This window comes from Cervus elaphus, chromosome 8 (genome assembly GCF_910594005.1).
Source record: "Cervus elaphus chromosome 8, mCerEla1.1, whole genome shotgun sequence".
Classification (NCBI taxonomy): Eukaryota; Metazoa; Chordata; class Mammalia; order Artiodactyla; family Cervidae; genus Cervus; species Cervus elaphus.
The window spans coordinates 33,997,717-34,009,752 of NC_057822.1; the positions used below are offsets into that span (position 1 = coordinate 33,997,717).

The following is a 12,036-nucleotide window of genomic DNA, read 5'->3' on the forward strand; positions in this document are numbered from 1 at the left end:
AATAAAGTGAACATTTAATCAATGTGTATCTTTGGTTTTGAGCACCGTTCTAATTTTCTTTGTAGTAAGTATAGTCAGTAATAGTCTATTTAAAGAAGGAGGAGAGTACCATTGTCAATAATTCATTTAGTGCAGCAAAACAGGTTTTAACAGCTTTAGTTCACTCATCTACAGGGTTGTTGTTAGCTGTGAACAATCGTGAATTTCAATAAAGGCAGAAAAAGTTAGTTGGAGTAAAATTTTCTCTTATGTCTATAGAAGTGATTACTGTTATTTTTGTTTTACTTTAAAGTTTGTTTTGATGCTTTCTGACACCATTTCCAATTAAGAATGGATAACAAACAAGGTAACATATGGAGAATGGTCTCTGTTCTAGGGTAAAATAACTAAAACATGAGCTTTAGGTCAGCAAACCTGAGTCCCATTTCCAGTTCCCTTTGTTTTGGATTTGCTAGCTATGAGATCTCTGTGCCTTAGAACCCACATCTTTAAAACGGGGAAAAAATACTTCTTCCCAAGAGTGTTTTGATTGTGTAGGAAAATGTGTATAAAGCCTTAACTTGACCTTTGGCTCATGGTAAGTACTTGAGAATGTTACTGTACTTTTTATACAAAAATCCTGCTATATGATACTTTTTAATGCTCTTTTAAAAATGACCACACTGGTTTATGTAAAAAGCTTTGCCTTTCATATTCCATTTCAGAGTACTTAATCTACAAAACAAGTTTATTTAATATTATTCATTATATATGTATTGAGTGGTTAATTCTGTCCCTGGCATTGTATCAGGAAAATGCCAAAGAATCTAGTAAAGAAATCAGATGGGAAAATAGCTACTTTCAGTATTTTATGATAATTTGTAAACAAAAGGTGCTCTAGAATGAAAAAGAGACACATTTCACCCATCGTGGAAGTTGGAAAGATTTTTTGAGGGGAGGTGTTTTCTGAAATGAGTCATGAAGATGAATAAGAATGAGTGAAATGAACAATGATGAGGAGGATCTTCCACACAGAGGAAACTGTAATAATAGATTCAAAGTAGCTGGAAATTACCATGGAAAGTACAGTGGACAATTCATTCTGTGTGATTAAAGCATGAACAGAACATGTCAGGGGTGGGCAAAGGTTGAGTTGGAAAATGTAGAGACACAGTTCACAAGGAACCTTTTATATCCAACTTGGGACTTGCTTGTTCTGTTTCACCCTTCCTTAAAATAATTGGTGGGGTTTATATGCTGATTTGATGTACAAAATTTATCATCTAGTAAAGAATGTGTGCATGTGTGTTATCAGGGTACATGATCCACTGTTCAAATAAACTAGTGTTTGGTAACTCTGATACTTAAGACATTGTGGAATATGTAGAATGAAATATTAAAGGACCAAATTAAAAAAAAATTAGACTTGGAAATTTTGGAGAGAGAATCAAATTTATGCTATAGTCCTTGAAACATTATTGGACTTTGGTTGCAGAAAGGAGGGAAATGAGGAGAGCCTACAGATTTAAGAAAACATTAAAATAATGTTTATTGTATTCTACCATGTATTAGACTGTGCCAGATATTTCCACAGAAATTAGCCTTATACACCTGACAATAGAGACCTCTTTAAAAATACATCATATGTGTATGATTATCTATAGTCTCTATATGAATATATATCTCTCAGAAGGAAAGCTGATGTTCTAAGTAATTACATCAAGCTGAGAGTTCATAAGATAAAAAGTGTGGATTTAAGTCAGATTTTGCCTGACTCCAAAGACATGGGGGTAAGAATGACTACTGGGTATTTCAAGTAAAATTTGGTTGAGTTGTCTGCCATCCCTGGAGGAAAATCATAATTAGTATAAACCAGTTAGCATCATTTTGTTTCCCATCTGACTGTTTCATTTATGAAAATGGGATTGAATTCTGGTCACTGAAAGGGGAAGTCTTGACAGCCTTTAAGAAAAAGATTCTCTACTGATGAAAAGAGGTACACAGGGGAAACATCCCTCCCCCCCTTTTTTTTTTGGTTAGATGTCATCATGTGATGCCTGGAATTGTGGCAGTTCATTCTGTGGTTCCAGGTGCAGTCATCAATATGTCCAAAGGCAAAGTGGAAGACAGAAAACACCTAGTTTCTCAATGACAATGTCAAGCCCCTGAACCCATCCTGGAAAACCTCTGTATTATGGACCCCATATATGCAAGAAATTAAATCCCTTGTTTTTTAAGCCCTTTAGAGCCAAACTATTTTAACTCATACAAATTCTAAATGTTCAAATGCAATATCCTGACTTACTTTTTCAGCTGTGTAAGTGGCAGATTCTTTCAAATGTCTTCCTCCTCACTTTAGTCTCCTCTGTGGCTGTTAGGAAGAAATAGGTAAGTCTAAAGGAATCATTAGGGATCTATTACTGTTAGAGAATCCATGTCTGAAGGAGTCATGGGAATGGAGCCTCATAGTAAAATGTAGGTTGCTTTGAGTTACAGGGAACACAGATATAAACTCTAAAGCTCTGTTGCACAGACAACAGCATAATTTTATTATGTTTTAAATCTGTCATAGATTTTGTAATAGTTACAAGAGAAATAATAAAACTATCTGGCTCTTTCTCTGGATATCTTTGTGTGTTAGTTGCTCAGTCATCTCTCTTTGCGACTCCATAGAATGTAGCCTGGCAGGCTCTTCTGTCCATGGAATTCTCCAGGCAAGAATACTGGAGTGGGTGAAAGTGTAAGTCACTCAGTTGTGTCTGACTCTTTGCAGCCCCATGAAGCCATTTCCTTCTCCAGGGGGTCCTCCAGACCCAAGGATTGAACCTGGGGTCTCCTGCATTGCAGGCAGATTCTTTACCATCTAAGCCACCAGGGAAGCCAGTGTCCTTATTCCTTGAACACTATACTTGAATTTTAGCTTATTGGATTCTTATGAAACTCTGTGTTTTGGCTAGAGGTAGTTTACTTACCACACAGTTTTGCCTTTGGAAAGCCTCACAGAGAATGTTTATGAGCTTTCATCAAAAAGACATTCTATTCGTAGAAAGCTAAAATGGTTTGAGAAGAGACAAAAAAGGAAGTTAAAACAAAAGTGGCATCTTTGGCTTTATTCATCTATATTAAGTCAGGCTTTTTAATATATTGGCAGGTAGAAATATGTAATTTAGAGAAATATTGCTTTTTCTTTCTTCTAAAGATATGTTTATTGAGCCCTGCCCTGATATAAGAAGCTGGACTGATAATTGACACATAAGTTATTGCATTACACTTTTGGAGTAATATTTTTCTTCTTAGTATTTTGTTATTATGATTTCATTGGCTATAAATCAAATTATGAAAGTAATAAAGTCACTTGATACTTGGTAATTTCACATATACTTGGAAATAATTTTCCTTCAATTCTCTACTTAATGAACATTTTAATGACTGATTAGTGACTGTTGACTTCTAGATATTATTTTTTCGTATAAACATTTTACTGGTGGAATATGAATGAGGTTATATGCCATGTTAACAAATGTCTCACTTAAAATTTGAAGAAAGGCACATGATTTTAGACTTTTCAGTCAGAGAATTATAACATTCAAAATATGGATTACCCTGCTATTCTACCTACTGGTAATTATGTGATCTTCTACTAGTGAAGGCATTTCATAACCTGGTAACTCATTTCATTCCTACCATGCCATAATGTTGCATTACAATTTGCTTTTTCTGTAAATTTTAAATGTCTTAACAAATAATGTCACTGATTGTGATGAACTCTTTAACCAAATTCTTTTTACAACTTAAGACCCTTGAGATGTGAAGTGACAAGGTCATTAAGATCTTAATCTGTAAAATGCTTGACCTACCTTTAAAGAATTTTTCCTTTCTTCTGTACCTTGCCAAACCAGTTTATTGCTTCTGTAGTTTATATAAACATGTCAACTTCTGTATACTTCAGTTTTGTTTATGTTACACAGTAGTCATTACAATAACCCACATTTATTACACAATTAATATATTAGATGGTTAGTTCAGTCACTCAGTCGTGTCTGACTCTTTGCGAGCCCATGAATCGCAGCACGCCAGGCCTCCCTGTCCATCACCAACTGCCGGAGTCCACCCAAACCCATGTTCATTGAGACGGTGATGCCATTCAACCATCTCATCCTCTGTCATCCCCTTCTCCTCCTGCCCGCAGTCTTTCCCAGCCTCAGGGTCTTTTCAAACGAGTCTGCTCTTCGCATCAGGTGGCCAAAGTATTGGAGTTTCAGCTTCAGCATCAGTCCTTCCAATGAACACCCAGGACTGATCTCCTTTAGGATGGACTGGCTGGATCTCCTTGCAGTCCAAGGGACTCTCAAGAGTCTTCTCCAACACCACAGTTCAAAAGCATCAGTTCTTCGGTGCTCAGCTTTCTTTATAGTCCAACTCTCACATCCATACATGACTACTGGAAAAACCATAGCCTTTACTAGACATACCTAGACATACATAGTTATAAAATTTTCTAACCTATAGCTAACTGATTATACCTTGTGTCACGTGTAGTGGTTGTTATGTAAGTAACTATGTATATAAATATACCAGGAGTAAAGTGAACTGAGATAGTTGTGGCATGTTTTTTCAGACTTAACATATTTCTAATTATAGAAAGTTAAAAGTTTAATGTTACTTTTTTAAAAAAATTATTGGAATATAATTGATTTACAATGTTGTGTTAGTTTCAGGTCTACAGAAAAGTGAGATATACATATGTCCACTCTTTTTTATGCTCTTTTCACATACAGGCCCTTAAAGAGTATTGTTATCTATTTTATATATAGTGCTGTGTATATATCAATCCCAATCTCCCTATTTATCCCTTCTCCTCTCTTACCTCCTGATAACCATACATTTGTTTTCTACATCTGTAACTCTATTTCTGTTTTGTAGATAAGTTCGTTTGTACCACCTCTCTAAATTCCACACTTCTAAATTTCATAATGTTATATTTTAAATGTTTTTATAACCACAGGCTACATGCTGATATTTCGTAACAACTTTTGGGAATGTTGCATTGTTAACTAGTTAATCAAGAATTTGCTGCTGCTACTGTTGCTTCAGCTGTGTCCTACCATGTGCGACCCCACAGACGGCAGCCCACTAGGCTCCCCCGTCCCTGGGATTCTCCAGGCAAGAACACGGGAGTGGGCTGCCATTTCCTTCTCCAATGCACGCATGCTAAGTTGCTTCAGTCTTTTCCGACTCTGTGCGACCCCATGGACAGCAGCCCACCAGGCTCCTCTGTCCACAGGGTTCTCTAGACAAGAATACTGGAGTGGGTTGCCATTTCCTTCTCCAATCAAGCATTTGAGAGAAGTCTAAAGATCTCAAATTTAGTAAGTTACTTAATTAGGAACAGATAATCCCAAACGAAAATGGAAGTCATATGTATATATCAACAACATTAGCTTACCTGATAATAAATTTGTAGTACCAGTAACAACAATTTTTCACTGTTTTTGGAACATATAGTATGTGCCAGGCTCTGTGATAGATGCTATACATAAAATATTTCATAAGAATCTTAATATTCTGCATAGTAGGAGTTTTTATCCACATGCCACCAGTGAATAAATGAGGATGTTTAGAGCACAATAACTAACCTAAGCTTACACAGTCAACAGTAGAAGCAGTATTTAAAATCACATTTGTCTGACTTCAAAGCTATATACAGTTCTTCCCATTGTACTAATCCATATTAGGATTATGAAACATAAAGTAAATTATAAGTAATTCTAATAGTGTTGATTCATGATTATGGATCACAGAACATTATGCAGTTATTTTATAAAACAAATTAAAGAAACACGTTAAGATTATTAGTCTCTTATGATGCCAGATGGGCTTCTCAGGTGGCTGTAGGAGACATAAGAGATGTGGGTTTGATCCCTGGGTTGGGAAGATCCCTTGGAGGAGGGCGTGTAACCCACTCCAGTATTCTTGCCTGGAGAATCCCATGGACAGAGGAGCTTGGTGGGCTACAGTCCAAAGGGCTGCAAAGAGTAAGACATGACTGAAGCGACTTAGCAGAAGCATCCTTGATACCAGACTGAAGAAGATATTTGAATGTCGACCAATAATAACATCAATAGAATTTGATGCCATTACTATTAGTTAAGACATTTGTATTATTTATGTGAGAAAGCAATTTTATGACGAGCACATGGCAAATTATACAACAGTCACAATAAAAGAGTAATTGTAACAACATAGTATAAATTGGTATAGTAAACTTCCCAATCTCACTTATTTTGAGGAGCCTGGTGGGCTACAGTCCAAAGGGCTGCAAAGAGTAAGACATGACTGAAGCGACTTAGCAGAAGCATCCTTGATACCAGACTGAAGAAGATATTTGAATGTCGACCAATAATAACATCAATAGAATTTGATGCCATTACTATTAGTTAAGACATTTGTATTATTTATGTGAGAAAGCAATTTTATGATGAGCACATGGCAAATTATACAACAGTCACAATAAAAGAGTAATTGTAACAACATAGTATAAATTGGTATAGTAAACTTCCCAATCTCACTTATTTCTAAGTGCTTTCACTCTGAGGTTTTTAAAATTTTGCCATTATTTGCTCTGGACTCATTATACATGGATAATAGAGTTTTAAGATAATTACTTATTTATCATCATTTCTAAAGATGTTGGCAAAATACTATGAACAGAGTTTTATGTAAGCTGTTTCCAGCTTCTCCTTATAGAGAAATGTTCTGAAAACAGAAATATCAGGAAGAAGGAACTTGAATTTCAGCATATATGAAAAAGGAATACTAAGAAATGATGCAAGGCCTAAGGATATTAGAGAATAAATAATCGTCACATTAATTAAAAGACAAAGTTTTCTCAGAGGTTTTTGGTAGACCTGAAAGTGAAGAAGCCGATGATTATTGGAATTGGTAAATGACAAAGAAGAAAATACTTGGAGATGTAATGAAAGCAATACTGAAAAAAGTTCAGAAATGTATTCATTTTTTTAATGCTTAAGGAAGTGCTTGAGGGAAGACTGCATGCTTTCCATTGTAAATTTTAAGAGCCATTTTAGAAAGACTGCCAAAGAAAATGTTCAAGAATGCTAAAATTTGTGAGGGTGGATGAATTGGGAGATTGGGATTGACATATATACATTACTATGTATAGAATAAATAACTAATGGTAACCTACTGTATAGTATAGGAAACTACTCAGTGCTCTGTTGTGACCTAACTGAGAAGGAAATCAGAATAAGAGGGGATATATGTGTGTGTGTATATATATATATGTGTGTGTGTGTGTGTATATATATATATATATATTTCTGCTGTACACCAAAGTGAATATAGCTGATTCACTTTGGTGTACAGCAGAAATTAACAACATTGTAATGCAACTATACACTAATAGAAATTAATTTAAAAAAGAGAAGAATGTTGATATTAGGGCCATTACCCACTATGATAGCCATGTATATATATTCAGAAAATCTATATGTAGATACTCCTAAACTCCATGTATTATTTAAAACACTAAGTTTGCGGTGGTCTTGAGTTCTCTGGGAGCATTCTAGCTGTCTATAGTGACACTATGATTGTTTGATGAAGTGTATAAAGGACCGTATACCTTTTGTATAAACTTTTTGTATAGCTTTTTTCCTCACCTTTATTGCGATATAGTTGGCATGTAACATTGTCTAAGTTTAAGGTGTTCAACATGATGATTTGATGAACATTTATATTGTGAAATTAGCTCCATTTTAGAGAGCTTTTTATTAAACAAAGAAATAGGAAATTAAAAAAAGAAAACTTTTTTCTGAAGAATCATTGACACATAAAATGTAACTGCCAAATTGTGACACAGTCCATAAGCCAATAAGTAAATTATGTTTAATAGTTTGTCCTTATATATTAACTGGTCAGTTTGATGACATTAAAATTAAACCAACTTGATTTCTATTTAATAATATATGTTTGGTCTGGGATTTGAGTTTACTCTGCTTACATGCTAATAAGTAGCCTGCTACTCTGTCATAGATGGTGTCCAAAAAAATGAGACTCTTGGGTCAGAAACAAAGGACTTCATTACTTGTGTCACATTCTTATTCTGTCTCCTCTGTAGGCTATTTCAGTATACTTTTTTGTATTATTTTTAATGCTTACTCAGGTTAAGCTATATCAGTTCAGTTGAGTCGACTCTTTGCGACCCCATGAACTGCAGCACGTCAGGCCTCCCTGTCCATCACCAACTCCTGGAGTTCACCAAAACTCATGTCCATCAAGTTGGTAATGCCATCCAACCATCTCATCCTCTATCGTCTCCTTCTCCTCCTGCCCGCAATCTTTCCCAGCCTCAGGGTCTTTTCAGATGAGTCAGCTCTTTGCATCAGGCCAAAGTATTGGAGTTTCAGCTTCAACATCAGTCCTTCCAATGAGCACCCAGGACTGATCTCCTTTAGGATGGACTGGTTGGATCTCGCAGTCCAAGGGACTCTCAAGAGTCTTCTCCAACACCGCAGTTCAAAAGCATCAGTTCTTCGGTGCTCAGCTTTCTTTATAGTCCAACTCTCACATCCATACATGACTACTGAAAAAAGCATAGCCTTGACTAGATGGACCTTTGTTGGCAAAGTAATGTCCCTGCTTTTCAATATGCTGTTTAGGTTGGTCATAACTTTCCTTCCAAGGAGTAAGCATCTTTTAATTTCATGGCTGCAGTCACCATCTGCAGTGATTTTGGAGCCCAAAAAACTAAAGTTAACCAGTGTTTCCACTGTTTCCCCATCTATTTGCCATGAAGTGATGGGACTGGATGCCATGATCTTAGTTTTCTGAATGTTGAGTTTTAAGCCAACTTTTTCACTCTCCTCTTTCACTTTTGTCAAGAGGCTCTTTAGTTCTTCACTTTCTTCCATGTTATTGATATTTCTCCTGGAAATCTTGATTGCAGCTTGTGCTTTATCCAGCCCAGCGTTTCTCATGATGTACTCTGCATATAAGTTAAATAAGCAGGGTGACAATATACAGCCTTGACGTACTCCCTTTCCTATTTGGAACCAGTCTGTTGTTCCATGTCCAGTTCTAACTGTTGCTTCCTGACCTGCATACAGGTTTCTCAAGAGGCAGGTCAGGTGGTCTGGTATTCCCATCTCTTTAGAATTTTCCACAGTTTATTGGGATCCATACAGTCTAAGGCTTTGACATAGTCAATAAAGCAGAAATAGATGTTTTTCTGGAACTATCATGCTTTTTCTATGATCCAGTGGATGTTGGCAATTTGATCTCTGGTTCCTCTGCCTTTTCTAAAACCAGCTTGAACAACTGGAAGTTTACGGTTCACGTATTGCTGAAGCCTGGGTTGGAGAATTTTGAGCACTACTTTACTAGCGTGTGAGATGAGTGCAATTGTGCGGTAGTTTGAGCATTCTTTGGCATTGCCTGTCTTAGGGATTAGAATGAAAACTGACCTTTTCCAGTCCTGTGGCTACTGCTGACTATCTTCAGATAATTCAGTGCATATTATCTGTAAATTTACTTTAAGTGATACTAACCTACAGGGCTGAAATTCCCTCTGTTAGTTATTCCTTTCAGGTAAGAAGTTAATCCTAGAAGAAGTGCCTAGTAAAATATGGCTTTGATTTTTGGATGTAATGATCCTATTTAAAAATAAGACTCAGAGCCACCTATCAGTTACATGTACCATCATCCAAACTCCAGAATTTGGGGCATTGCAGTAGTAGTGTCTAGTAAGTCAGGTAGGAGCATGAAAAGTAGTCAAGACTTGAAAAAGGAGTATAAAAATGGGTTAGAAGAATATCTCCATATGGTCCAATGCCAACTGTGGCCAGTATACCTATATATATGCCAATTTTGAAACTAATGTTTATTACATAGGGCATTTCAAGGAACCTGCCTACACGTAGATACCTAACAATTAGTTTTGTTTTCCATAAGCTGTAAATTTTCCTCTCAGTCTTTCCCTTTACACTTGCTTCATGCATCAGCATTCTTTTCTGTTCATGCCTGAGATTCCCTAGGATGTAACTTTGGCCACAATTGGCAACAATCAAAACCTTCAAAAATTCAAAAATACCCGCGTTAAGCATCACAAAGCAAGCTACTTTTTGGCTGTTTCTCTAAAGGTCACATAATGCTTTGTGTTTTCTACAACATGACACGCCATGACAGAACAAAGTAGTTATCTTTTGTACTTGTCAGCATTGTTATAGCAACTTCAAATGATGAAATGCTTCTGAGTACGCTGTTGCTTTTTTCCTTTGGGGGCTTACACTGATTTCTTTAAAGTACTATGTGCATCAAATAAATGATTCATTTATTATTCCTGACACCTGAATTTGCTAAAGAAAAAAGTATTGAGACATCATTTCAAAACTGCATTTGGATGCTATTTACCTTTGAAGTCATAAAATGCAGTTCATTTGTACTTTGTCTTTAAGTTACCGTTTTTACTTAACATCTGTGTCTTGCAGTAGGAGAAGAAGTCATACTATCACTGGAGGTTATCAGGACAAAGTTTAGACTGTCAGGGAAATAAAGTTAATGTTTAGTTGAATGATTTTTATGAAAAACGTGAGTCAAAATTGTATTTTGATTCCATAACTATAAGATGACATACCTTGTATTAGTTAGGGTCATACCAGCTGATAGAACACAAAACCCTTATGTAATAGCAGCTTAATTCAATAGGTTTTATTTCCCATTGCTTAACAATTCAGTGAAGATGCTTCTGGTTAAACTTCTGCATGGGGTCCTGCCATCATCATGTGTCTCTCCATTTAGCCTGGTGGATTTCTGCAGCCAAATGGGGGGAAATAGAATGGAAGGTTGCATGTGGGAAGTTTCTATGAGCCAAAACTGAAGGTGGCATACACTATTTTTATCCATATTCTCTTGGCTAGAATTTAATTCATTGACATACCCAACTCCAAGGAAAATATGTTCATGCTGTGTGCTTGGAAGTGGCTTTGGTAAACAGCCAGTGGTCTCTGCTCTAGGAAACTTAATTAGGGAGATTCTCTGTTATGGTGGAGAGAGATGTAAATTTGAGGTAGGTCAGCCTTAAGATAAAATGTAGCTCAGTCAGTTATAAGTTATGTAACCATGGGAAAATAACTAGTCTTCCATTTTCCGGAATACACAGAATCATAGAATAGGAAAATAACACCAACTATACAGTATTGTTAAAAGATTAAATGATGTAATGTGTGTAAAGCACCTCGTACAATGTGAGGAATATTAGAAACACTTGGAAATGATAGTCTTAATTTTTATTGTTAATTTATACAACTTATTCTCTGATGATCTATAATAAATATGATTTCATTGAACATTAGCTTCGTTCAATACCAAAGTGATTCTTAAGGAAGACTTAATCTATGTATAAGCCATAGTAGTTCAAAAAATTGTGCTTTTTAAGCAGCTGTCCAAAGCCAATGGATACCTAAATATCTATTCAGTAGGCCTAATTTTGGGGGCAGATAGGACACAAACTTAACATGTACTTTGGTTTTCTTTTCAGGCAGTAGATGCTGATTTTGAAGTTTGCTTCTTGGTTGGATTTATTAAGGCAGGATGAATTTATTTATAATTTAGGGCAGTTAGAGGGGAAGCCCCTGGTGGCTCAGTTGGTAAAGAATCTGCTTACAATGCAGGAGTGTGTGTGTGATAGTTGCTCAGTAGTTTCCAACTCTTTGTGACCCCAAGGACTGTAGAGTCCATGGAATTCTCCGGGCCAGAATACCCGAGTTGGTAGTCATTCCCTTCTCCAGGAGATCTTCCCAACCCAGGAATAAAACTCAACTCTCCCACATTGCAGGTGAGTTGGTTGCAATGCGCGAGACCCAGGTTCAATCCCTGGGTCGGGAAGATCCCCTGGAGAAGGGAATGGCAAGCCACTCCAGAATTCTTGCCTGAAGCAGTCCATGGACAGAGGAGCCTGGTGGACTACAGTCCATGGCGTAGCAAAGAGTCAGACACAAGTGAGTGACTAAGCGCACAGACATACAGGATGGTTAGGAGAGT

The 12,036-nt window shown here is 36.5% G+C and overlaps 1 protein-coding gene across 4 annotated transcripts in view; it reads left to right on the forward strand.

The window, feature by feature from the left end:
- Nucleotides 1-12,036, forward strand: part of ERBB4 (erb-b2 receptor tyrosine kinase 4) — a 1,218,836-nt gene that overhangs the window by 26,332 nt on the left and 1,180,468 nt on the right. The gene's annotated exons all lie outside the window — the stretch shown is intronic.